This window comes from Ixodes scapularis, unplaced genomic scaffold (genome assembly GCF_016920785.2).
Source record: "Ixodes scapularis isolate PalLabHiFi unplaced genomic scaffold, ASM1692078v2 PGA_scaffold3__209_contigs__length_174095766, whole genome shotgun sequence".
In the NCBI taxonomy this organism is placed as follows: domain Eukaryota; kingdom Metazoa; phylum Arthropoda; class Arachnida; order Ixodida; family Ixodidae; genus Ixodes; species Ixodes scapularis.
Genome location: NW_024609868.1, coordinates 111950748 through 111976720, shown reverse-complemented (window position 1 = coordinate 111976720; position 25973 = coordinate 111950748).

Genomic DNA, 25973 nt, shown 5'->3' with positions numbered 1-25973 from the left:
CAATGACGACGAGTGCTTCCTAGGAGCAGTGAACACCGACGATATGGCACGACGTCAACGGGACGATCCTGAGCTGCGCGCATTAATCGAGCACCTGGAAGGGGGCAGGAGTACAGTGCCACGTGTCTTCTCACGAGTACTGCCGACCTTCGCCATCCGGCAAGGTGTACTCTACAAAGAGAACTTCGGCAACAACAACACACCGTGGTTGCTGGTAATCCCGAGTGACCTTCGAGAGGAGATCTTCCAAGCCTGCCACGACGACCCGACATCCGGACACCTTGGTTACAGCCGGACACTGGCCCGTATTCGTGAAAAGTATTACTGGCCGAAGCTCCCCAAGACCGTCCACCTATACACACGATCATGCCACGAGTGCCAGCGACGCAAGAAACCGCCGACGAGGCCGGCCGGACTTCTGCAGCCCATTTCTCCTCCAACTACACCCTTCCAGCAGATCGGAATGGATCTACTTGGTCCTTTTCCGCCTTCGACGTCGGGGAACCGCTGGATCATCGTCGCCACAGATTATCTCACGCGGTACGCCGAAACGAAAGCTCTTCCTTCAGGGACTGCTGTGGAAGTCGCCAAGTTTTTCATCGAGTCCATCGTCCTCCGGCACGGCGCTCCCGAAGTTCTGATTACAGATCGCGGATCTTCGTTCATGGCCCAGCTGACGCAAGAGATCCTTCGTCTCAGTGGCACCGGCCATCGTCGAACCACTGCATACCACCCGCAGACCAACGGGCTGACCGAGCGACTCAACAAGACAATCGTCGATATGATCTCTATGTACGTCGACGTAGAGCACAAGACGTGGGACGAGGTGTTGCCCTACGTCACGTTCGCCTACAATACGGCGGTTCAGGAGACCACTGGATTCACCCCTTTCCAGCTGGTACATGGTCGGAGGGTAACGACCATGCTGGACGCAATGCTGCCCCATCAGCCATCTGACAATGAGAGCGACGACGCCCAGGCGGTTGCTCAGCGCGCCGAAGAAGTCCGCCAGCTCGCCCGACTCATTATTCAAGACCAGCAACGCGTCGACGCGGGCCGCTACAACCTTCGTCGCAGGGACGTTCACTTCCAGCCCGGAGACAGGGTGTGGGTGTGGACGCCCATCCGTCGCCGCGGCCTCAGTGAGAAACTGCTGAAACGGTACTTTGGACCACACAAGGTACTTCGTCGCCTCGGCGAGCTGAACTACGAGGTGATGCCCGACTGAACAAGAACATCATCACGCCGCCCACCACGACCTGAAGTCGTCCACGTCGTGCGCCTGAAGCCGTACTACGCTCGATAGGACTGTGGATCTTATGTGTTTCAAGTGACTCTTTAGTTTGCCGTTCTTTTTATGTGCTTTGTTTTGTTTTGGGTTGCATCGGGACGATGCACTTTTTAAAGGGGGGAGCAATGCCGCGCGCGCAGCTGGACAAGTAGGCAGCGCGCGCGTGGCGGATCTTCGTTCATGGCCCAGCTGACGCAAGAGATCCTTCGTCTCAGTGGCACCGGCCATCGTCGAACCACTGCATACCACTCGCAGACCAACGGGCTGACCGAGCGACTCAACAAGACAATCGCCGATATGATCTCTATTGTGAATGTCGACGTAGAGCACAAGACGTGGGACGAGGTGTTGCCCTACGTCACGTTTGCCTACAATACGGCGGTTCAGGAGACCACTGGATTCACCCCTTTCCAGCTGGTACATGGTCGGAGGGTAACGACCATGCTGGACGCAATGCTGCCCCATGAGCCATCTGACAATGAGAGCGACGACGCCCAGGCGGTTGCTCAACGCGTATAAGTAAAGAACACAACGAAGACGACGTTGAGAGGATGACACACCGGGCGACGGCGGTGCCTCAATCTGAGTCCTGGTGCTTCGGAGGCGGCAGCTTCTACTTTGAGTGGGCTACCTTCTTGGAGCCTGATGCTTCGACCGCAGTGGACCTCAGTGAGCAACAGCGCCATCACGTTCCTGGGGCTCCTTCATGCACCGATCGAACGGCGTGCCAGATCCCCATGGCTCGCTGCTGACCCGCCCAACCCACCTCCACGAAATCTGGACTTCTGCGAATCGGACTGCCGTTCTCCCCAATACCAACAATCCATGTCGTCGTCATCATGCATGTATATACTCATCACGTTATCATGTTCACTAGACGCGGAACCGCGGGCCTCAATGGTACGGGCTGCTGCCTTTCCGCGGAGCCGTGGCTACCCAGAGCCAAATAAATAAAGACTAAAAACTAAGGACTAAACACACAATGCTTTGCTGACCAACTGCCGGTAGCGCTTATATAAAGAACGATAGTGTTTCCTCGTTTAGAGAATACTAATTCCAAAACTACACCATACTAGTGGCGCACATCACTGTAATAGCATAGGCAATAGAGAAAATAACAGATTTTCTCTTGAACGGAAAACGGCAAAATACACATAATTTGTGGGACATTTTGTTTCTAAAAGCAAAATTCAGAAACCTAAACTAAACTAATCTTTGCTGAAACTCGGGGTATATCGTGTGCATCGTTTCGAAAAAGTATTAAACGAAAACACCACGCAACACGTTTGACGTTGTTTCACACCTCGAGACACTGGCTTGCACTGGCGCACCGACCGCCGGCGTACCATAGCGCGTAGTCGTGAAATATCTGCGACTGATGATGATGATAGCTTATTTGCCAAAAAAAAAAATAGGAGACGCGGCGCTGACCTCCCCTCTATGTGAGGTTAAAAGCGCTAAAAACAACAGACAAGTAAAAGAAACGTACAACACAGAGCGCTCTGTGTTGTACGCTTCTTTTACTTGTCCGTTGTTTTTAGCGCTTTTAACCTCACATACATGGATCACCAACTATCCCAAGTGCATACGCTTCTATAGACCTCCCCTCCATCAGGGCTAGATTCGGCGCTGTAGGCGTTCTGTTCAATGCAAATGAGCGGAGTGGAATTTACTCCACTTATGCTCTATTTCACCTTATGAGGTACCGCAGGAAAGGTTACAAGCCCGAGCTCCTTGCTCCGGGGCACATCTCGGTGGCACAAGCTCTCGTGCATTAAGGGGAGCTGCCAACGCTATGAGCTTGCGCTTCTAGCCTTCGCTGCGGTACAACATAAGGTGAAACGGGGTATGCTAAAGAATTTGGCCAGACGCGAGCGGTGAAAAGCGTGGGAGGCCGGAGAGGTGCACAGGAGAGGAGGTTCAGATAGGCGGTCGCGCGCTTCGAATTCTCCGTTTATCTTGCTCTATTTTCATGCTTAGCGTGCAACGCTGTCACAGCTATTGGCGCGAGCGCATGGCTTTATCCCTGGTTTTGTATGTGCAAGAACGCGTGCAAATGCCCAACGAGTCAAGCCCCATGTTCGCGCCAGTAGCTTTGACAGCGTTGCACACTAAGTATAAAACAGAGTGTAGGGCGCTTACATGTCTGTCTGTCTGAGGGTCAATACATCCATTGTTGCCCTGAACGGGCCAGCGAGTGACGCCCTCGCGCACTCGGTGCGTGACTCGGGCGGTAATATGGCGTCTCTGCATTAGCCGAAGCTAAGCCCTCGAGCTGAGTGACACTAGACTGCGCGCGCTTCAAAATGCATAGCAAAACGATTGGGCGACAAATGGCAGAGATGTCACCACTCAAGCAGAAGCGCGTGTGAGTATGAAGGCACTCTGTGTTTCTCGAGGTTGATACGCCACGTGTCGTGAGAAGCGGGAACTAAAACAGCGTGTCTCAAAAAGCTGGCCATGTTATGTCAGCGCAGAAAAAAAAAAAAAAGAATACTCCTTAACATTGCTTTGTTTACCAAATATCCCGGTTGGCGACACTTGTTAACTGCCTGGTTCGATTGTTTCTATACATCCAATGTAACAGCCGATGCGTTGTGATCTCCAACCCTTCTTTTCAATGTTTCAAAGAATAACAAAGCTTTTCAAAGACCTATTAGAATGTTTTAGCATAGAGGCCTTTAAAGGGATACTGAACCAAAGAATTTAGTGCCCATAATAAGTGGCGCACGTTCTTTTCGCGAGGCAGCAGCTGCAGGTGTGCGCGAGCACACTCAACGAAAATCACGTCAAAGACCTCCATTCGCGCTTAAGAGGACAGTGAAATACACCGGCTTCGGGCCAAAGGGGAATAAAGACAGGCTTTTCATCTCTACAATTGAAAGCTACGTGCTTGTTAGACCAGATAATCGCTTAATTTTTACACCAGACACCACTACGTAGATGAAAACTGGTCTTTATTCTCCTTTGGCCCGAAGCCCATACATTTCACTGTCCTCTTAAGCGCGAATGGAGGTCTTTGACGTCATTTTTGTTGCGTGTGCTCGCGCACAGCGGCGGCAGCTGGCTCGTGGAAAGAACGTGCGCCACTTATTATGGACACTAAATTCCTTGGTTCAGTATCCCTTTAAAGCTTTGGATTCGCCCAACAACTTGAGGCGTTCCCTTGCACATGCAAAGTAGTTCTTCGCATGCTCTTGCTGCGTCCTAAGCTGCTTGGGGCACCCAAGGCCTTTGGGGCGCTTCATTCTAAGACTCTCCCTCTCAGTTGTCAAAGTAAATCACGAGACGCCGAGTTTCAGAGTGAGGATGAAACCAGCTTTTGACTAAACAAATGGGCTCAGCGATCGAACGCAAACGTGTTAATCCAATTAGCAGTGGCGGTCGCCGCTTTCTCGAGACCCTTAAAATTAGCATTCCGACCTCGCAGTCCTTTCAAGGCTTTCCAGAGCAAACGTTTACAGGCGGGTGCTCGTTTCGAATTCTGATTCTTAGAGATCCGTTCATCACCCAGTTAGAAAGTTCTAACTTTTTTTTTTCTTTTTTTACGCAAGACCTTTGTTCTGAACGAACAATGGTTCTTCACAATACCCTTTGGAGGGGAGCTGATGTGATGTTGAGTACGGTTGCAGTTGTAAAAATGGTGATGAGGTTTTGTGAGGCATACGCAAACGTCCTTTCCTGAAAATCCCAGGACACCCCACGGCGACGGGATTATGGGGCTGTTACGATGTACACTGGTGCTGACTCGAGAGCTTCGTATATCGTGGAAGCTGCACGATTCATTCTCCCTTATAATTGGGAGCTGAGAACACGCAACAAAACGAAACCAACATAAAAGGAGACTATCGCATAGTGTTTTGTTTTCAATCTTCCTTATCTGCGGTTTAAAATCACAAACTTTTAAAGCAACGTCAACTTCTTCGGCTTTGATTCCCGGATAATCTCACCTGCCGTACATCGGAGCATCAAAATGTGCCGAAGAGCATCTAATGTTTCCGGAAAGGTATATATTGTTCCATCTAAGTCTAAACGAGTGTTTTCATCTCAACGCAGGCGTGGTTTGAAAATGAAACTTTTAAGTTTGATAACAAAAAAAAAAAATGTTTTGGCAGCATTCTAGAAATGAAAGAGAGCGTAAACGGCAAGCTTCGCGGATGTTTTGTTTCCAAGTTTTTGGTCATCAAAGCGGCCGAGGCCAATACTTACATTTTCTCTAGGCTGTCAGAGATGGTAAATTTCACCACTCGCCATTTTGTCACTTATAAAACTACTGCACTAAGAATATTTGCTAACTTTTTTTAAAAAAAGGGTTTATTGTGCTTCTTGAATTGAACTTTTTTATAGTTCGGAATATGTTTTAAAAAAATGTCGAACTGTGTCTCTTTCATAATTCTTGGCAATGTTTGGCAATGTTATACGTGTTACCTATTTAAGATATTATAATGAACTTGTTATCATCAAAACGCTCAAAATTAATCATTTTCATTCACTATAAACTCAATAGTATATATGCAAGTAGAGGTTTGCTGTATACTCTTCAATTAACCAATGTTTAAAAACTTTTGCGATTTAGGGATCATTTCCTTATCAAGCCATTTGTAAATTTTCATTTATTTTTTTAATAGGAGTTAAGGTATCAGAGCAATTTATAAGAAATATTTACATAAAGTGTAGTGCATTGTTCGTATCTTCGGAATTGAAGTTTGGATCTCTTGGAATGTGCATTGTGAATGTTCCTTCGTATGAGTGCTAGTATGGCCACCATTGTGACACGGGTTACGAATGAAGGCCCAATAATATTACTTACCATTAAATTTAATCATAAATAGAACTGGAATGATACGTGATGCCTAAAAACATTTCTTAAACGGGGTTGTTAGAATGCTGCTCTTAGTCACACACTATGTAAAAACCCAATATATAACACATAAAATGATCGACAGATAAAATAATATATCAAAGGGTAAAATTAAACATAATCCTGTGGAAGCCAGACAGCAAACCAACTATAATAGGTTACACTAATACTTTTTTTTTAGTCACGCTTTACGAAATGTTCCAGAACTTACGAATCACTAAGTAATGGTTTGCACCCTGGGGGCTGCCGTTTTTGACGATCAAGGTATCGAATTTTGTCTACATGTAGGTACATTTATTTACCAAGCTCGATGTTAAGAACTCACGGTCGACTCGTTATGAAGAAGCGAAACAATATTGTTTACCCAGTGTTTCGCAAAAAAAAAAACAAAAAAAAACACTATAGGTTCAAAGACAAAAAAGGATAATTTTCAGCAAAACTCTATACACCCTCATGTTGAAAAGGCGCCGGGCAGACGACACTATGGCATAATTATTTGCCCTTTAGCTGACGAAAAGCAGCGCTAAAATTGTGCAGCACAAAATGAGGCCCGTGAGTCTACATCGAGTGAATCGAAAGCTTGGCAGATCGTGGAAATACGACTGTGTCAAAATGCTTTCGAAGTACGCACTGGGGTTTTATCAAGACTACATCATATTTTACTGTCCGTGCGCTAAAGTTCTCAGAACTCTTGGTTCGTGTTCAATTTTGTTTTTGATAGACCCCGCATGGCACAGGACGCTATGGTACACACACCGCACAGGATTGGCGCTTGTCTCTAACACGAAAAGGTCATTGAAGAAACAGTCATAAACCCGAAGAATATTTACAGCACTTTATTAGAAGGGATAAAATTTTTAAATACTAGTTCACTGCAATACTGAATCAACTTTCGCGCAGGAAAGAATTCAGGCAACCAACAGTTGAAGACTTTAACGCAGCCGTTTCACTGCCGAGATCCCACTCCCAGGGGGGAGAAGTGAATGTAATGTTGAAACATGCTTTGTCGGTCCGATTCTCGGTCCCAGAATATGTGTGCTAGCTACTACTCTGAAGTTTTACAAACTCTTTTGAAATATAATGTAACCAATATATGGCGGTATTGTCCTCTCGGTCCTTTGCTCTGCTTGACACATGAGAGGACTGAATGCCTTTTGACGCAATAACCTTCTCCCAATTCTTCTTCGACTCACAAAAACGGGCTATATATTCTTGTGCCATTGAAAGAAGCACCATCTGCTTGATTTTATGGCTCTGTTTCTCAACAAAGGGGCACGTGCCAGTAATAGAATTCAACTCCGCTTTTTCGAAATATGCATCGATGCGTGATGTTTGAGAACACCGCCCACTCCGCCGCTCGGGCTTTTTCCGTGCCCTGATGCTGAGTAGATTTACTTGGTAAGATGTGTCTTCTTCTTTAACTCGTATAACTGGAAACAATTATTGACGTCACTTGGAGCCCCGTTAGAAATATAAATTACATCAGAAAACAGAGACAGAAGATTTCCAAGTCGTTCTTCGGTCAATGCGAGGGCAAAAGGCACGTATGCAGGGTTGTGGCAAATGTCATCACTCACCACTCCAAACCTTAGCGTTCCCATTGTGGTCGTGGCTACGCCGCGCGGTGAATATTGTCGCCATCTTGTTCTTCCAGTGGTAACCTTGCATGGCGCGTTGAATGACAACAGTCCAGTTTTTGGTAAAATCAAAGTGTAATATCAGGGCACGTGGCTTTACATTCGCTTTTTCAAGGCATATGTGGAATTTTGGTAAGCGAGTCTGAAGTAAGAATGAAATATGTAATTTATCGCTCACTTCTTTAAGTTGTTAAGGAAAGCTGCTGCCTCCAAATGTTTTCCACTCCCCACCAGACCCCCGTGATGCCAACTCTAGATCATCTTTAGGTTCAAGGTTTAATTTCTCGAGAGAAATTTCTCTATTCGAACCGGCGTCGCATGTTAACACGAAACAGTTTTCTAAAAGATTGTGGTTAAGAAAACATTATTGAACACCTTCAAATGTCGTCTTCCCTGCGGCATTTGACAGAGATGTGACGCAAATTAATAACTTGGCACCGTACATGAACACACATTCTTCATGAACTGGGCGCTTATTAGCCCACTTTGGTCGAATTGAGTGATGTTTTGTTAGGCCTACTTTTGATTAGGGATTGACCGCTTGGAATTCTAGGCTTCCCCAATCGATCTTGTCGTGAACAACTCCGTGACGTAGACTTTCTTCCCGTCAACGAAATGCCGTACGACATCTTTCTTATTCGGCCTTGGCCTTGTGCAGTCCGTAGTGTCTAGCGTGCAATAGTCTGAAGCAATGCCACGTCGTTTTTGTCAATAGGATGTCCTTCGTATGGGTCAGCCGTCGCCCAGATCCCCATTTCTTTTCAGAGTTCTCTTGGCCTGTCCACAGCGTGCTTTGTGGGCTTCAGGAATTGCTTTCAAAATATTTTTTTTTCTTTTTGAGGTTGGAGGGCAACAAAATTAACAGGTAGCAGCGTTCTATTTGCGACGTGCTTTTCAAATAAACAACACGAAAATTGCTGACCCAGGCCGCGTATGAGGCATAACTCTTTATTGGCCATTTGTAAAAATGTTCCAACACATGGCTCAGTTTACGACCAATTTTCTTTTGGAACTCTTTGGTCACCTCGGATTGTTTCTGTTTAACATAGCCTGCATGTCTGCGCGCACATGCACTAGAAGGACGTTTCAGCGGTGCCATACTTATTTCGACAGCGTCGATTGCTTCCGACACCCCTTGAACTAGGGTTTTGTCGTCGACGGAGGAGGTGTCCACTGGCGCCAGGAATAGTGAAAAATTAGCTCGATCATGATGATTTCTGCCCTCGCTGGTGTTCTTCCATCTGACTGCAGAGTATTGTGTGTATCACATCTTGTACATCATTGGGGTTTACATGCTCGGCGTCCTCGGCCGGTTGAACAGGCTAACTGAGGCCAAGCTCTGAAACTTTACGGAAATGGTGACCGTATAAACTGATCCTCTTGCGCCCTCTCGAATATTTGGCGCGCGCTTGTCGGTCTGCACAGAACTTGCAAGCAATAGAACCCAAGCGACAACGCATTCACAACGGGCATCTTACGAGATTCAAGCTTTAATTGCGGACATACAAACAATATACAACACTTCATATTTATATTTTCTAGTAAACCACTGTTGTACATTAGGACTTATAAAAAATGAGAAAAAAATGAACATTTGTTTTTTGAGAAAATCGATTTCGTATTTTTAAGGATATTGAAATATTGGTTAATTCAGATATACGTAGGAAATATTTTCTTGTATCAATACTATTCAGGTTATAATAATGAAGTTATGTAAGCTTAAAATTTCTGATGATACGAAGATCACTAAAATATCTTACATGGGTAATATGTAAAAAAATGCCCAACTTTGCCCAAAATTATTAAAATGGCACAGTTATACATTGAACAATATTCGAAAATATAAATATTAAAGTCAATAAGCAAATAAAGACTAGTTTAATAATATCTCCAAAGAGCCCTAGTGCAGTAGTTTTTACGTGACTGGTCCAACATGCGATCTCCGACGTCAGTTCTCGCCTCGGCCGCTTCAATGGCCAACAACTTGAAAAGAAAAGAATCCGCCGGGCTTGCCGTTCACTCTCTTGTTTTATTTCAAGAATGCTGCCAAAATATAACCATACATTTTTGTCGAAGTTAAGAATTCGACCCCAAACCATGCCTGCGTTAAGATTAAAACAACCGTATGATTAACGAAAATACAGTCAGTGCCCTTTAGAGCTAGTTGATGCTCACCGAGATAAATTTAACGCAAGTCTAGGGCAGAAAGCGAAAAAAAATTGAGAGTCAAAAAAAAAAAAAAATAACTGGGAACGACTTCTCTCGAGCACAGCAATCGATTTTATTTAACCACCCACCTTATATATACAGATCCACACTGCAGAACATCCTGTTCTCTCAAGGACAGGCACGTAGCCGACACCCAAATGACAAGAAAAGTAAGAATAAAACAAACTACAAAGCAAAACAAACTCTAGAAACGTGGGCACAAATAAGGACGGTTCCTCCAGCCCCGGTAATGTTGCCCATCACACGGCGTGTGCCAGAAATGCGAGCGATATCCTTCGACACACTAGTTCCATCGCGAAACAGTACCATTCATACACGTTCCATTCCTTCCATCGTGAACCGCACTGATAACAAGAAAATTCTAACTAATGTTGACGCTTGCAAAAGCAGCTTCGAATAGATGTTGACAGGGTTCGGGAAGTTTGCAATGAACTAGAAAAGGAAAATGACTGCCTGAGGGAACAGTCGTACAAGACACAAACCGAAATCCAGAACCTCGACCAGTACAGTCGAGTGAATAACGTGGAAATAAAAGGCACCCCAAAAGGAAACAGAAAACACGCCACTGAAATGGCTAAAAGCATTAGCATTCTAGTGAATGTTCCGCTCGAAGAAACGAACATTGACATCTGTCACGCGGTTCCCGCCCGTGGTAACGAAACTAAAAGCATAATTACTCGCTTTGTCACAAGAAAAAAACGCAACGAGTTTCTTGCGGTTTCCCGCAAAGCAAGGCTAGCTACCTAAATAAGTGGCTCTCGGACGCTGATGTCAAGTCGGTCTTCGTTTAAGAGCATTTATCCCCTGCAAAAAAACAACTGCTGGACGCAGTTGTAGCGAAGAAAAAAAGAAAAACACCTCAAACACGCCCGGACAAACAACGCAAAGATTTTCGTAAGGCAAACGGATGACTCGGAGATATTGTATATTGCTTGCAAACAAAATATCTCAAAGATAAACTAAGATATGAATAATGACGGCTCGGAGAGAGCGAAAATACTGATACGTCACAGTTATATATTATTACAGCGTTTAACACATTTTGTTCAAAAGTATGTAACAATTTTTCGATTTTTCATTTGAATGCTAGGAGTCTGTGTAACAAGGTTGATGAGGGTGAGTGTTTTGTTAATTCCCTAGATATGAAATTTGGTGTTCTAGTATACTCCGAGACATGGTTTCGTAACTATGACGTTTGTTTCAATGGGTATCACTGTGAGTATGTAAATCGAACACAGAATACCGGTAGTGGCGTTGCCATATACATAAAGAATAGTGTTGCTTTTAAGTTAATCAAGGAGTTTTCGTCGTCAACCCCTTAGTATGAAAGTATTGCGATAAACTGTCTAGGTATGACAGCCCCCGTGATGAAAAGAAATGTACAATCATTGAATTTGTTTGCTCTGTTTTACAATATGTATACATATTGTAGAACGGAGCAAACAATCCACTTTGGGACGGAACGTATAAGTTCACTCTGCCTTAAGGTGATAATTGTTGGTGACATAAACATCGACTTACTCGTTGAAAACGCTTACTAAGTTGAGTTTCTTACTTATATGCAGTCTTTTGCGTGCTTCAACGTGATCAATACTCCCACCCGTGTAACAGCTACTTCATCTACATTATTAGACCCATGCATTATGTCCATTATTAGACCCAGAGGACGTACTGTCAGGAGTCATGACCGCTGGAATAAGCGATCACATGCCCACTTTTTTTGTATTTCACCTGAATTATAAAAAAGTTAATAATACATCCGTTTCACGCTTATAGCGTTATATATCGAAAGAGGCGTCAAATACATTTTATGCCTTGGTACAAGAACAGAACTGGGAAAATATACTATGTGAAAGAAATCCAGATAAGGCATACAACCTATTTATAAAGCACTGAAGAATTTCTATGCGACATTGTTTCCTCTACGGTCAAAAAATACAAACAGAAAAATTAGAAAGCCATGGATCACACAGGAACAATTACGTACGATAGGTGAAAAACATAAAATGTACGATCGCTTTGCCCGGACTCGAGATACCACTATTTTAACGGAATTTGAAAAGTATAGAAATCGCCTGAACTCCGATATTCAAAAAACAAAAGAAGATTTCTTTCAACTTAAGTTTGCAGACGCGCAAAATAATCCAAAAAAGATATGGGAAACTGTTGGCGAAATCATTAGAATAAAGTCGCGTCACAACTGCTCAACCGATTGAAAAATAGACGGGAAATCGTTATCTTGAACTGAACTAGCGACACGATTTAACACTCCTTTCCTATCAGCAGGTGAATCCACGTCTGCAAGTCAGCCTGGTGACCACAGAAAGTATCTTAACAACGATATTTCAAACTCAATCGTTCTTTATCCAGTAACCGAGCTCGAAATAATTATGTTGATAATGTCCCTTAAAAACAATTCAGCTTTAAGGTGGACGAGTTTAAGGTAGCACTTATTAAATTTGTATCTAGCATTGTTTCAGTTCCTCTTATATATGTCATTGTATATTTGAAAGTGCTTTCCTGATCTATTAAAAATAGCAAGAGTTTCAACAATCAGTAAGAGTGACTCCAACCATGACCGGGAACTTTGGAAACTACAGACCAATATCAGTGTTGTCGTTGTTCTCAAAAGTAATTGAAAAAGCACTTAATGAAAGGATTCAAACAAAAATTTCTAGATACGATGTCATAGTCAAACAACAGTATGGTTTTGAAAACGGGAAAACTAGCGAACAGGCGCTTTTGAACATTAAAGAAAAAATAATACGTAATATTGGAGATCATCGTTTTACAATTGGTTTATTTATCAATTTTAGAAAGGCTTTAGATTCCATCAAACATAACATACTCCTTTCAAAGCTCGAGGCATATGGTATACGCGGAACTACGCATAAGCTTATTACAGTATACGGTTTATAATAACATAAACTCGCCTCTAGGGTTAATAAATTATGGCGTACCACAAGGCTCGATACTGGGACTTTACTGTTCCTCGTCTATATTGTCATAAATGACTAGGTGAAACAAATATAACTAGGGAAACACAAGCTTTTTTTGGGGCGAACTTGCGTCGAAAAATAAAAAAAAAAAGGGAACAGAGGAAAGCAGGGCTTCGAAGTCGGCGTGACAGCAGAGTCGAACCCTGGGGCGAAAACTAACTGCGGCTCGCCACGCGGAGCCCCTTATGCACACGCGTGGGCTTCTGGAATAATCTGCGTAGAAGGTTCGGTGTGTAGAACATTCTGACCTTGAACAAGCAACATGGTTCTCGAATTTACTAGAACATCACGTTAGAGTCAACAAAAATGCGGTCCCGCAGCCAGGAATTGAACCCTGGCTTTCTGCGTAGAAGGCATGCACGATATAACGGTTAGGCCGCGAGCGCGCTGCGCGTTGGCTTCTGGAATAATCGACGTAGAAGGTAAGGCGTGTAGAACATTTTGACCTTGAACAAGCTCAACACGGTTCTCGAATTTACCAGAACATTACGTTAGAGTCAACAAAAACGCGGTCCCGCGGCCAGGAATTGAACCCCGGCTTTCTGCGTAGAAGGCACGCACGATCACCGTTAGGCCACGAGCGCGCTGCCTGCTTGGTCAGCTGGCGCTCGCGGCATTATTCCCCTCTTTAAAAAAACTGCATCGTCCCGACGCAGCACAAAACGAAAACACAGATCCGCAGCAAAAGGATAGCAGAGTCGCGAGCCACAGTTAACAGTTCACAGTTCACTCTTTGACGAGAGTCAAAAGCTCTATCGTTCGTAATACGGCTTGAGCCGGACGACTTGCACCACCTCTGGTCGTGACTGGTGTCTTGCAGATGCGCGCGTTCCGTCGGGTAGAACTTCGTAGTTCACATCGCTGAGGCGTCCGATGATATTGTGGGGTCCGAAATAGCGTTTGAGAAGCTTCTCGCTGAGACCGCGGCGCCGTATCGGTGTCCACACCCACACCCCGTCTCCGGGTCGAAAGTGGATGTCCCGGCAGCGAAGGTTATACCGGCGTGCGTCGACTCGCTGTTGGTCATGAATCTTTATTCTTGCCAGTTGGTGAGCTTCTTCCGCGCGTTGCGAGACCAGTTGAGCGTCGTCGTTTCCATCGTCGGCCGGCACGTGAGGCAGCATGGCGTCGAGCATCGTGGTAACCGTCCGGCCGTGTAACAGTTGGAACGGTGTAATTCCTGTGATTTCTTGAACCGCTGTGTTGTACGCAAACGTGACGTACGGCAACACCTCGTCCCAAGTCTTGTGCTCTACGTCGACGTACATGGACATCATGTCGGCGATCGTTTTGTTGAGCCGCTCCCTTAGCCCGTTGGTCTGTGGATGATAGGTGGTGGTTCGTGGATGGCTGGTGTGGCCGAGTCGAAGAACTTCTTGAGTCAGCTGCGCCATGAAAGATGACCCGCGATCTGTGATAAGCACTTCAGCTGCGCCATGACGAACGAGAATGAACTCGGCGAAAAACTTGGCGACTTCAACCGCTGTTCACGATGGAAGGGCTTTCGTCTCGGCGTACCGTGTGAGATAATCTATGGCAACGATTATACAGCGGTTTCCTGACGGTGACGGCGGAAAAGGGCCAAGTAAATCCATGCCGACCTGCTGGAAGGGCATTGTTGGGGCAGGTATCGGCTGCAGAAGTCCAGCTGGCTTTGTCGGAGACTTTTTACGTCGTTGGCACTCATGGCATGACCGTGTGTACAGATGGACACTTTTTGGGAGTCTCGGCCAGTAGTACTTGTCACGAATCCGGGCAAGCGTCGTGCTGTAGCCGAGGTGTTCAGCCGTCGGGTCGTCATGACATGCTTGAAACATTTCTTTTCGAAGGACAGCAGGAACCACCAGCAGCCAGTCAGGGTGGCTGGTTCCGAAGTTGTTCTTTAAAAGCACACCTCGCCGCAGAACGATGATTGATATGTCTCGGGCCAAGACTCGCGGAACTGAACTTGCTTGACTTTCGAGATGGTCGATCACCGCGCGAAGTTCCGGGTCGTCTTGTTGAAGTGCTCCCATATTGGTATCTGTAACTTCGCCTAGAAAACGGACGTCATTGTCGTCGTCGATGCTGTCTGAAGGAGATTCAACTGGGGCCCCAGACAAACAGTCGGCGTCGTTATGCTTGCGGCCAGACTTATGCACAATGGTTACGTCGAATTCTTGCAGTCGGAGACCCCAGCGAGCGAGGCGTCTTGACGGGTCCTTGAGGTTGGCGAGCCAGCAGAGAGCGCGGTGGTCTGTGACAACGGGGAACGGGATTCCGTACTGGTACAGGCGAAACTTGGTTAACGCCCAGACGACAGCAAGACATTCCTTCTCGGTCGTTGAGTAATTTTCCTCTGCCTTGGACAGTGCCCGGCTTGCGTAAGCGATCACTCTCTCTGCTCCGTCTTGTCTTTGGACGAGTAGCGCGCCGAGTCCGGCGTTGCTGGCGTCCGTGTGAACTTCCATTTCCGCTGTTGTACCGAAGTGTCCGAGAATAGGGGGCGACTGTAGCCTTTCCTTCAGTTCGTTGAACGCTTGTTCTTGCTCTACTTGGAAGTTCACGTTGTCCTTCGTCAGATGCGTAAATGGTACAGAAATCTTGGCAAAATCGCGAACGAAACGTCTGTAGTAAGCGCACAGCCCAAGAAATCTTCGTACGACTTTCTTGTCTGATGGCTTTGGAAATCCGGCGACAGCGGATGTCTTTGCTGGGTCAGAGATTACACCCTGAGAACTCACGGCATGGCCCAGGAATTTGAGCTCAGCGTAAGCGAACTGACATTTTGACGGCTTGAGTGTCAGTCCAGCATTTTGGACAGCCTCATAGCACGGCTCGCAGACGTCTCAGGTGCTCGTCGAAGTCACCTGCGGATAGCACGACCACGTCGAAGTAGACGAGACAGTTTTTGTCATTTCAAGCCTGAAAGGACGGTATCCATTACGCGCTGGAATGTCGCCGTTGCTGTGCACAGTCCAAACGGCATCACTTTAAATTCGTACAGTCCGTCCGGCGTGACCAAGGCAGTCTTCTCGCGATCCCATTCGTCGCCCTCGATCTGCCAGTGCCCACTCTTCAGGTCCATTGACGAAAAGTACCGGGCGTGACGCAGCAGGTCCAGAGTGTCGTCGATGCGGGGCAGCGGGTAGGCGTCCTTTTTGTTACAGCGTTCAGTCGATGATAGTCCACGCAGAACCAAAGAGTCCCGTCTTTCTTTTTCACCAGGACAACCCCGGACTGTTTGAGGGCTGGATGATGTCGTCGTCGAGCATTTCTTCAACTTGCTTTTGAATGACTTCTCTCTCTTTCACCGAGACACGGTACGGCGACCGATGAACGGCAAGCGCGTCGTCATCAGTAACAATTCGATGTTTCGCAACCGTCGTTTGGCGTACATTTGAGGACGTGGAGAAGCACTGACTGAACTCGGCGAGAAGGTCACTGAGTTGTCGCCGTTATGGGGTAGGCGGGGTTGGATCGATGTCGAACTGCGAAGGCTACGTTGTCTCGTCTGGCCACGAAGAGACGTCTTTTAAAACTCCGGCGGTAGCGGCGAAGTCGGGGAGTTCCTCGGCGTGACTCACGACGGTGCTTATCGTAAGGTGCTGAGCCTCCTGTTGGAAGTTCGAAACGAGTGCTACAGTATGTCCGTGTTGGAGCTCCGCGAATCCTCTTGCGACGCCGATCCCTCTTCCTAGGAGCAGTTGGGTGCTACCTTCCAGCAAAGCTTCTCCGCAGATGCCTTTTTCGGTCGCGACAGGCACAAGTACACTCGACTCGAGAGTGGTGGCAAGTTCACGTGGTCGGAGAGTACACGCACTGCAGCTAACGTGGCTGCCGTAGTTTTGTGATCCTCGGACATTACGACAGGTTTCCGCAGCCTCCATTCGTTGGCATCCAGGTCGATGACGGCTACGTATTCGCAAAAGAAGTCCATCCCCACTATAACGTCTCTCTCACAGTCTCGTAGAACGACGAACTTTACCGGACAAGTTTCGCCGGGAATTTCGACGCGAGCAGTGCATCTTCCGACTGGCGTGATGAGATGTCCCCCGGTAGTCCGTATGTGTGGGCCATCCCACGGCGTCGTCACTTTCCGAGGACGTTGGGAGATCCTCCCACTCAGGACGGAGAAGTCTTCTTCGGTGTCGACGAGAGCCGACGCGTCGTGACCGTCGATAACGATGTTTAGGTTATTAATTACGGTTGGAGGAGCGTCGTTTCGTTCTCTGGTGGCGTTGGAGTGGGGACCCTCCGACGTTCGTGGAGGATCTTGGTGTCGGTCGTCCTCGGCAACTCCACTTCCAGGGGTTGCCGCGCCTAGTTTCCCGGTGAGGAGCGAACGGTTACAGGCTTTCACGTCGGGGTCGGTGCATCGGCGAAGCTGGACGTCATGGCGACGGCGACCGGGAGTCTCGGCGGTACGCAGGCTCAGGGGACTAAGGTCGTCGCAGGTACTCGTCGATCTCCCGAGGGTGTTCACCATAACGGGGGCGGGTCGTTCGGATAGAACCCGCGCAGCCCGAGTCGACGGTATGGGCATCGGCGGCAGGTGTGGTCTGCTTCCTCGCAGTGGAAGCACAGAGGGCGTAGGTCTGACGTTCGCCGCACATCGGTCTTCCGGGGTGCGCGGGGCTCCTGGCAGGCGTACTGGACCTGACCGTCGCGGCGTCGGTCGTGCTGCGGCGCAAGAGACTGACGCCGGGGCGGCGCGACATAGGCGCGAGGAGGAGGCGGTGGCCTTCGGGTAACTACGGCGTACGTTAGCGTGGGTTCTTCGGGGACTGCTACGCTGATGGGAGCCTCTGGTTGAATAGCACTCTGCACCTCTTACCGCACTACCTTGATGAGGGAGAGCCAAGCTGGTGGGTCAACGGCGGGTAGCATCTTTCGGAGCTCCCCCCGGATGACGTCGCGAATGATCTCGCGAATGCCTGGGGTGCTGGAGCCAAGGTCGCCGCTAGACGGCCGGAGGACAGCGAGGCCGGGTAGTCGCTGATAGTGACTGGATCCGGCTTGCAGGGGACGCTCGATGTTCGTTGCCTCGATGACAAAATCTTTCACTGTTGTCGGAGGGCTACGAATCAAGCCGCCGAAGATGTCGTTTCTGACGTGCTTCATTAGGATGCGCCGCTTCTTTTCTTCTCTGGCCGGAGGGTCGGCGGGGGCGCACAGGCGCAGAACGTCCTCCACGAAGCCGGTGATGGTCTCGTTGGGGCCCTGGGTTCTGGTTCGCAGTAGATCCTCGGCGCTCTCTCGGCGGTTGTGGTTGATAAATGTGCCCTTCAGCTCGCTCTTCAAAATGTTCCACGATGTCAAAGAGGATTCATGATTTTCGTACCAGTGCTTGGCGGTCTACTCAAGTGAAAAATAGACGTGCAGGCGTTGCTCATCTGTCCAGTCATTGTGGCGGGCAAAGCGTTCGTACTCGTCGATCCAGTCTTCCACATCTTCGCTGCTCGCCGTGAAACGAAGCCGCCGTCCTCGGTGCGACGGGTAGGTAAATGATGGTAGAAGCGGCCGGGTTCTCCGACTGCTCGTTCTCCATTGTCGACCTCATTGGCTGCTTGGTCCTGGGTGGCACAATCCCGTGTTCCGGGTGTAGACCGGGGATGCGGCGACTTGATCGGGTCTCGATCTGGTCTTCGTCACGTCCTCGTGAGCTTGGGTTCGCACTTGTACTGTGGGAACTCGGAGGGCTGCGCTGCACGGAATTGCGGTACCCCGCACCTCCTCCAAAACGTCACGAATGACAAGGTGAAACAAAAATAACTGGGGAAACTGAAACGTTTATTGGCGGTCCCCTCAAGTGAAATATTGAGGAGTTTCAGCGAATATCGGGGGCGCTCCGATCGATCCAATATGGCGGACAGGAGGGGGATAGATTTGCGACGCCCGTAGACCGGCAGCGTATAAATTAAACAAAGCGTGTCGTTCTCTGTTTGTTGCCGTGTGCGAGACGATCATTGCTTCACCCAAGACCTACCGTGATGCTACAAATGAAGTGTTCAAGCCAGTCGAAGGCAAGAAATCTTGCCATATTCAAGATATATGTGCAAGTGTTCGACGTGAGCTCTCACGCTGGTGCAGCCGGTGCAGCTGTCATCAAGTTGAACCAAATGTACGTGGGTCCAAAGAAAGGTACATATCAACAATGTTCGCGCGTTAAAACTTTGACGCATACTTTATCTAAGAATAAACTTATCGGTCTACGGCTACAAACATTTTCGTTGACGTTGCTTAGATGATGTAACCATTCGGGCCTCGCATCAAAAGGTGTTGGGAACTCTTCGGTTGTTCTAGTTAATTGTGCTAAAAAGCGGTTGGATGGAAAGTATGACATGTACTACAGCATACAAGGGACGATTGAGGTCTTTATCCTGCGTTCTATGTATCGAAACATCGGTATCCTTGGTGTTATATTGCGATCAGCTGGTCGCCGATCATCCTGTTTTTACGCATAATGTAAACAAGCCCCGGAAGCGCCAATCTCACTTCGATGTGCTTGTGGACCCCTACAAGCCTCGTTTTGGCTCTTGTTGAAAGCTTTATTGTAATAGCAATAGTCTCATCGGTCATTCGAGTTGTATGTGCCACGGTTATATCTGCTGACGAACAAGTCTATTAAATGCGAGAAGGAAAACGAAGGTAAAGCTTTTTTAACTGTTTTCTTTTTACAGAACAGGGCAAACTTCTAAAACAAGAGCAAACTAAGCTGATATTTGAGTGTGCTCAAGAATGAACGCCAAAGAAGCTTATGCTAAGTGGTAGATGTATGCAGTTGATTTTCTGTTTGCCTCTGCATTGTAAATTGGAAGATATGTATCAGCAGAAGACACGTGTCCTTTTGAAAATGTCTTTTATTAGGGCGAAAATAGGTTTTCATACACAACCGAAGAGTTCGCAACACCATTTAATGCGAAGCCTGAACGGTTACAGCGTTTAAGCAACGTCAACGAAAATGTTTGCAGCCGCAGACCGATAAATTTAGGTTTAGATAAGTATGCGTCATAGTTTCAGCCTCAAACACGCAACATTGTTGATATGTGCCTTTCTTGATAACTGCACCAACGTGAGAGAGCCCACGTCGTCGAACACTTGCACACATATCTTGACTATTGTATGGCAAGATTTCTTGCTTAAAGTGAAGATCATCTCAGCTACGACTAGCTACGACCACCCACCGCAGCGATGCAGGCGTCGAAAAGGCGCAACGCAGTCAGTCGCCGTCACCCGACGCTGCTCGTTTGGCATTCACGGCTTGTGCTTGTGTGTGCTCAGTGGCTAGATATGGGCCTCAAGAGCAGTTCTTCAGGCCCAATAGCGTTCGCCGAAGAACTTCTGAAGAAAATGCCACCCAAGAAAAAAAGCACGAAGACGCAACGCACCAGCTTGGCGGACTATGCACTGGGCGCGGAAATCGGGCCCTGCGGATTATATACCAAATGCAAACTATCTAAACAAAACAAAAACATTTTTAGGCTCAAATTGGCTTCTGCGGACTATACTCTGGACACTGGTGCCTGTTATTATGCATTGTATATTCACTGCTGTTTGTTGTGGCTTGAGACTGCCTTCCTGTAATGATGCAGAGGGGTCCATTGAACCTTGAAATAAAGATATTTAAGCACATCTAGATGCAATGTTCCTTGAAGCCAGATGGTCAGGGAAAAGCTGTACCATTACCTAATTTGCCAACAGCACACCAATGGTCATGATGAAAATTCACCGAGTCAATGGGCAGTTTTTCACCACAATATGTATTGCCGTGTAATCACCAATTTGGTCCATTAAAAATCTTGAGGCTGTAGCCTATAGCCCATCTATTCTGGATCTGCAAAGCTTATGCTGTAGACATGCATCATCACATGAGCATGTTACTTATCAATCTTAAACGTAAAACGCTAGTTATGCAACAAAATTCCCATATCGCCACATTTTTAGCAAATTGAATGGTCCCACCTGTCACACTGTTAGCTTTAGAAGTAAACCAATTCAAAATACCACCAGTGGCACACATCGTGCCAAGCATTAGTGCCGCATGTGGCACAAAAATGTCCTAACTAGGGAAGAAAACTTAATGGATCGTGTTGATTAAAGCACTTAAGTACGGGAGAAATTAACGATCAGAAGGTCACTCGAAAAGAAAGTTTTCTCGCTGAATGAATGTGTCTTTATTGGGCGTTCCGCAATGTAAGGCCGAAGACATTCACTCCGTGATCGGTACAGAAGCATTTGTTTAGCAGTCGGTCGTGCGTGCTAAAAACAACAAAAACAAAGGTAGATTAGAAACGCGATAGATTCGCCTTTGCACGGAGCACTTACACTCAAAATTGTGTCAACATAAAGCGACTATGGCCCAACTTGCTGGCAGCAATCTTAAAATTTATCCGTGAAGTCGTCGCACCCGTGCAGCAACCGAAAGCGTTGCTGCAAGCCCTTCCGCCGTCAACTTTGAGTCGCTGTTGAGTCGCTGTTGAGTCTGAAGAACTGCTCTATGAGCTCCATATCCAGCCACTGAGCACATACACAAGCACAGGAAATAATACTCGGTTCCAAGTACAAGCGAAGAACCCAGGGCGGAAAGCCCAGAATGCCAAACGACCTGCGTCGGGCGACGGCGACTGACTGCGTAGTACACAGGTTGCGCTCCTTCGACGCCTGCATCGCTGCGGCGGGTGGTCGTAGCTAGTCGTAGCAGATCGTGTCACCTCTGTTGCTCGTACCGAAACACTAGAGCCGCGTAATATTCTTGCTGCCGAAGTTTATAAGCCTACGTTCGCGGCCAACGCATATATACACAAAGCCAACGCCCAGCGAACCTATCCCCCTCGTTCTCTTTCGGCGATTGGCCGCCAGGGCGGTGACACCGTCGCTGAAACTCCTCAATAGACTTGTGCCCAAAAATAAAAAAAATATAGGGAACAGAGAAAAGCAGAGCGTCGAAGTCGGCGCGAGTGCAGAGTCGAACGCTGGGGCGAAAACTAACTGCGGCTCGCCACGCGGAGCCCTTTATTGACACGCGTGGGCTTCTGGAATAATCGGCGTGTAGAAGATTATGACCTCGAACAAGCAACAGGTTCTCGGAGTTACCAGAACGTTACCAACAAAAATGCGTCCCCGCGGCCAGGAATCGAACCCTGGCTTTCTGCGTGGAAGGCACGCGCGATAACCGTTAGGCCAGGAGCGCGCTGCCTTCTTGGTCAGCTGCGCTCGCGGCAATATAAACGACATACGTAATATATTATTTACGGAAGATTTAATACTGTATGCAAATGATACAAATGATTTTTGTTTTCTAGGGCCAATCTTAGCGAACTAGAGATTACAATAAACAAATATTTAATTGAACTTTCATCCTGGCTGGTGGCTAAAGGTTTATCTAATACAGACTAGACAAAATATGTAATTTCTTCCTCGATAAATCGCTCCAAAAATTCACATATCGAACTGCAGTTCGAAAGAGCTCTAATTGAGCGTCTGGATAATAATAAGTTTATAGGAGTGTGGTTTAACGAACGCCTCAATTGGACATACTATGTAAATAAAATACGAAACAAAATCTCAAAATCAGGAAGCTTAATTTCATCTCCAAAGCATCTCCTTTTCGGAATGGCTGAAGTACCAACTATATTATGCGCTGATATATACCAAATTTTATTACTGCTTTCTTGTCTGGGGTAATACAAAGACAAACGTCACACATCTGCATTTATTACAAAAAAAGCTGTTCGTCTAATGCACAATTCTGCTTGTGATGCACATACAAGTCCGCTTTTTGAGAAGTATAAGATTTTGAGCTTTGAACAACTCTACATTTATTAACTTGCACTCTGCATATTCTGTTAACATAGACTTCGAAAACCTAGCTATCCGGCTGCAAGCACTAGACCCGACCACCATTACAACACTCTAAATGACAAGTATATACTCCCCAAAATCAGGACAAACATGGACAGACATACACTCTCGTCTCAAATTTCAAACTTTCTTATTACACACAGTTATCTTCATACACTTATTACGTCAAATATATCACTAAACACATAGAAACGCAGAGTGAAAGAACTCTGTTACCCACAAATGTTCCGAACTGATCTGGAATATCTGGTGTTATCCTCTTTTCTATTTCTGCTTTTTTTATGTAGTATCATAGTATAGTTTTATAGTATCAAAAATGTCATTGATACGTATATTTTGTTATTCATTCTATTTTATTTAAGAGCGCTTTTTGCTTTAGTGTGCTCTGCTGTCGACGAGTTTGTCTTTTTTAATATTTTATTTATGTAGCGCTGCCGAGGCCTCGTCAGACCTTTTGGTTTTTTTACTTGGTACTGCAGACAAAATGTATTGTCTGAACAGACCGAAATAAAAGAATTTAAAAAAAAGAAGCTGTTTTATTTACCTCAGAATTAGAGAGTCCGTAGGGCGCAAATATAACATTTTAGATATTTGTATTTATTTCACTATAGTCCAGAAAATAGCGGTTATTTCGGGGGAAATAAAAATTGTTTTTCGGCCCGCTGAAATAGCTGATGTAGCCCACAACGTAAACTCTATGAGAATGTGAAGTTAGCTGTGATAATAGAACGCAATAGTTTGAGGAGTTGACATTACCTAAATCAAAGCATAAAACAGGAAAACAAAATTTCTCAATAAAATGCGCAGTCCATTTACGCCTTACATCTTCAAAACAAGAAATGAAATTGTAAATGCAGATGTTGGATCTATATGTTAAAAAAAAAACTTGGCAACAGGAAAAAAATATATATATATTTCTAGCTGGTAAGTTGCTTTACTGAAATAAATGCTGCAGGATCCCAGAATGCTAATTATTGTTTTAACGACATTAGTTGCAGGTAGACAGACGTCTCATCATAGAACATTTTCACCTTTTTTTCGAGCTTTTTATACAGGCAAAGTAAAATTCTTGAAGTATAGCATTCTATCACAACAGCTAGTTAAATAGTTTCATGGAGTCTCAGCTTTCTGCGATGCGTTGTTTAAACTTGCCGAAAAAAAACAATTCTCTTTTCTCAGGAACACCCAGTACTATCTTAGAAAGAGCACTCTTAAAATTATTCACATATATATTTCTTTTCGCTTTGTTGTGTAAGTTATTTTAGTGGCTTATCGGAAAATATTGGCAGAAAACGTAGTTTGTATGCCTCTTCAAAGCTTGAATATTTTCAGTCATGCGTTCGTAAGTGCGTCGTCACAAAGGTACTTGACGTTTTCTGACCACATTTCAAATGCAATATATATAGTAGTGGTGATACAAGTAAAAGACTGCATTAACCGACGATATTTTATTATAAACTTGTAAAATAAATACGTAAAATACAATATTAGAAACCACAATGTTTATTGGAGCAATGAGTCCTAAATGGAATACGTGTTCACATATGTGTTCGCTCAAATACACGCAACGCACAACTTCTCTCACTTAGGAGGTTGAGAGTGCGATTAACACGCTAATCCGCGATTTAAACTTGAGATTAAGATTCATGCGCCAGGTATGCTACAAATCTTAAATTAAAACACCTTGTTCGCGGGAAATTTTGTGTTATTTAGTCAAAGCTTTACACAAACCTTTAGATATTCAAGCCCAGCCCGTCTACTTTATCAAAAAAGCGTACGAAGAGTCAATCAAGCTATACGAGTAAGACGAACGCAACAATGGACCCTTTTCCACTAAGCTTCTGTGCATGCGTACACTCCCGCTGTCGCCATTTTCGCAGGACACCGCGACGTGGTGCCCTGCGGAAATGGTGACAGCAACATTTTCAGCATCTATCTTCGCGCGTATTTAGTCTATTTCGACGCTTTCTTTTTTAGTATCGGTAGTATGGGGTATAAAAAGGACTGAAATCTGATACAACGGCACGATGCCAATGTGTTTTGACGGGCGGAGGCATGTTGGGCTGCTCTTCATTTGTAGTTCGCAGACAACTCTCCAGACGGCACTCGTTGCTCGAAAAATTGAGGCTGTCCAGGCTGATTTGGGATGGTCTTCTTTTGAAGCCCGTGAAGCTAGCAGTAAAATTGCCTATGACGGACGTCTCCGACATATGAGCCCCTACCGATGGGCCAAAAGGCTGTTCAGATACACTCAACTGACTGGGCTGCAGACCCGCTGGCAGAAACGCCTATACCAGCTCGAAAGGAAGTACGGTTTTTTGCCGACTTTGCCTAAGCGTTATCGGCCGCGGAACGGGAGAGAGAGGTCCGGAAAAAGGTTCGCGACCAGGAAACACAGCAGTCGCTCAAAGATGCCCAATCGAAGGCTACGCTCGATGTGTATGTCGCAAACAAGAGGACCATCGGCTCGGAGGCAAGGCTATACGATAATAGCCTGGGTAGTCGTTTGCTATGTGAGGCACGAGCCGGGGCACTAAGGACTCTGTCTTACAGACGTCACTTCGATTCTACTGTGACCACGAGCGCGTGCCGGGTGTGCGGCGCCCACGACGAAACAGTAGCACACATTGTACTGGTATGTATAGGACTCCGGCCATCCCGATCACGAAACAACGGCCCAGACCTTCAAATTACCCTGGAGATTGCCCAAGTGTTGGGCTTCACTGTTTCTAGAGATGGACACCAAACCATTGAGGCTAGGCCAGCCACACCAGCGAAGAGGCCTGCCTCGAACGAGACTACGGCCTCCAGCGGCCCGCATAGGCCGTCTGTCGAGGCAACAAAGAGACGATTAGTGGACTGGTGGAGAAGGATCTACATTAGGGGGCACTAGCACGCAAATGCCCCCAGGCTAGGGCATGAATATTGTTCGAGCCCGCCCGATATAAAGGGAACAGCCGCATCATCGTGATCATCATCTCCAGGCTTATTTTAACGACGTGAGCTTGACAAGCTTGACCTCTTGAAGCTGGCTTCTCTGAAAGTGTATATTTGAGAACGTGAATGTAATTTCATTTATCATTGGCTAAGAACAAAATATAGTACTAATTTTG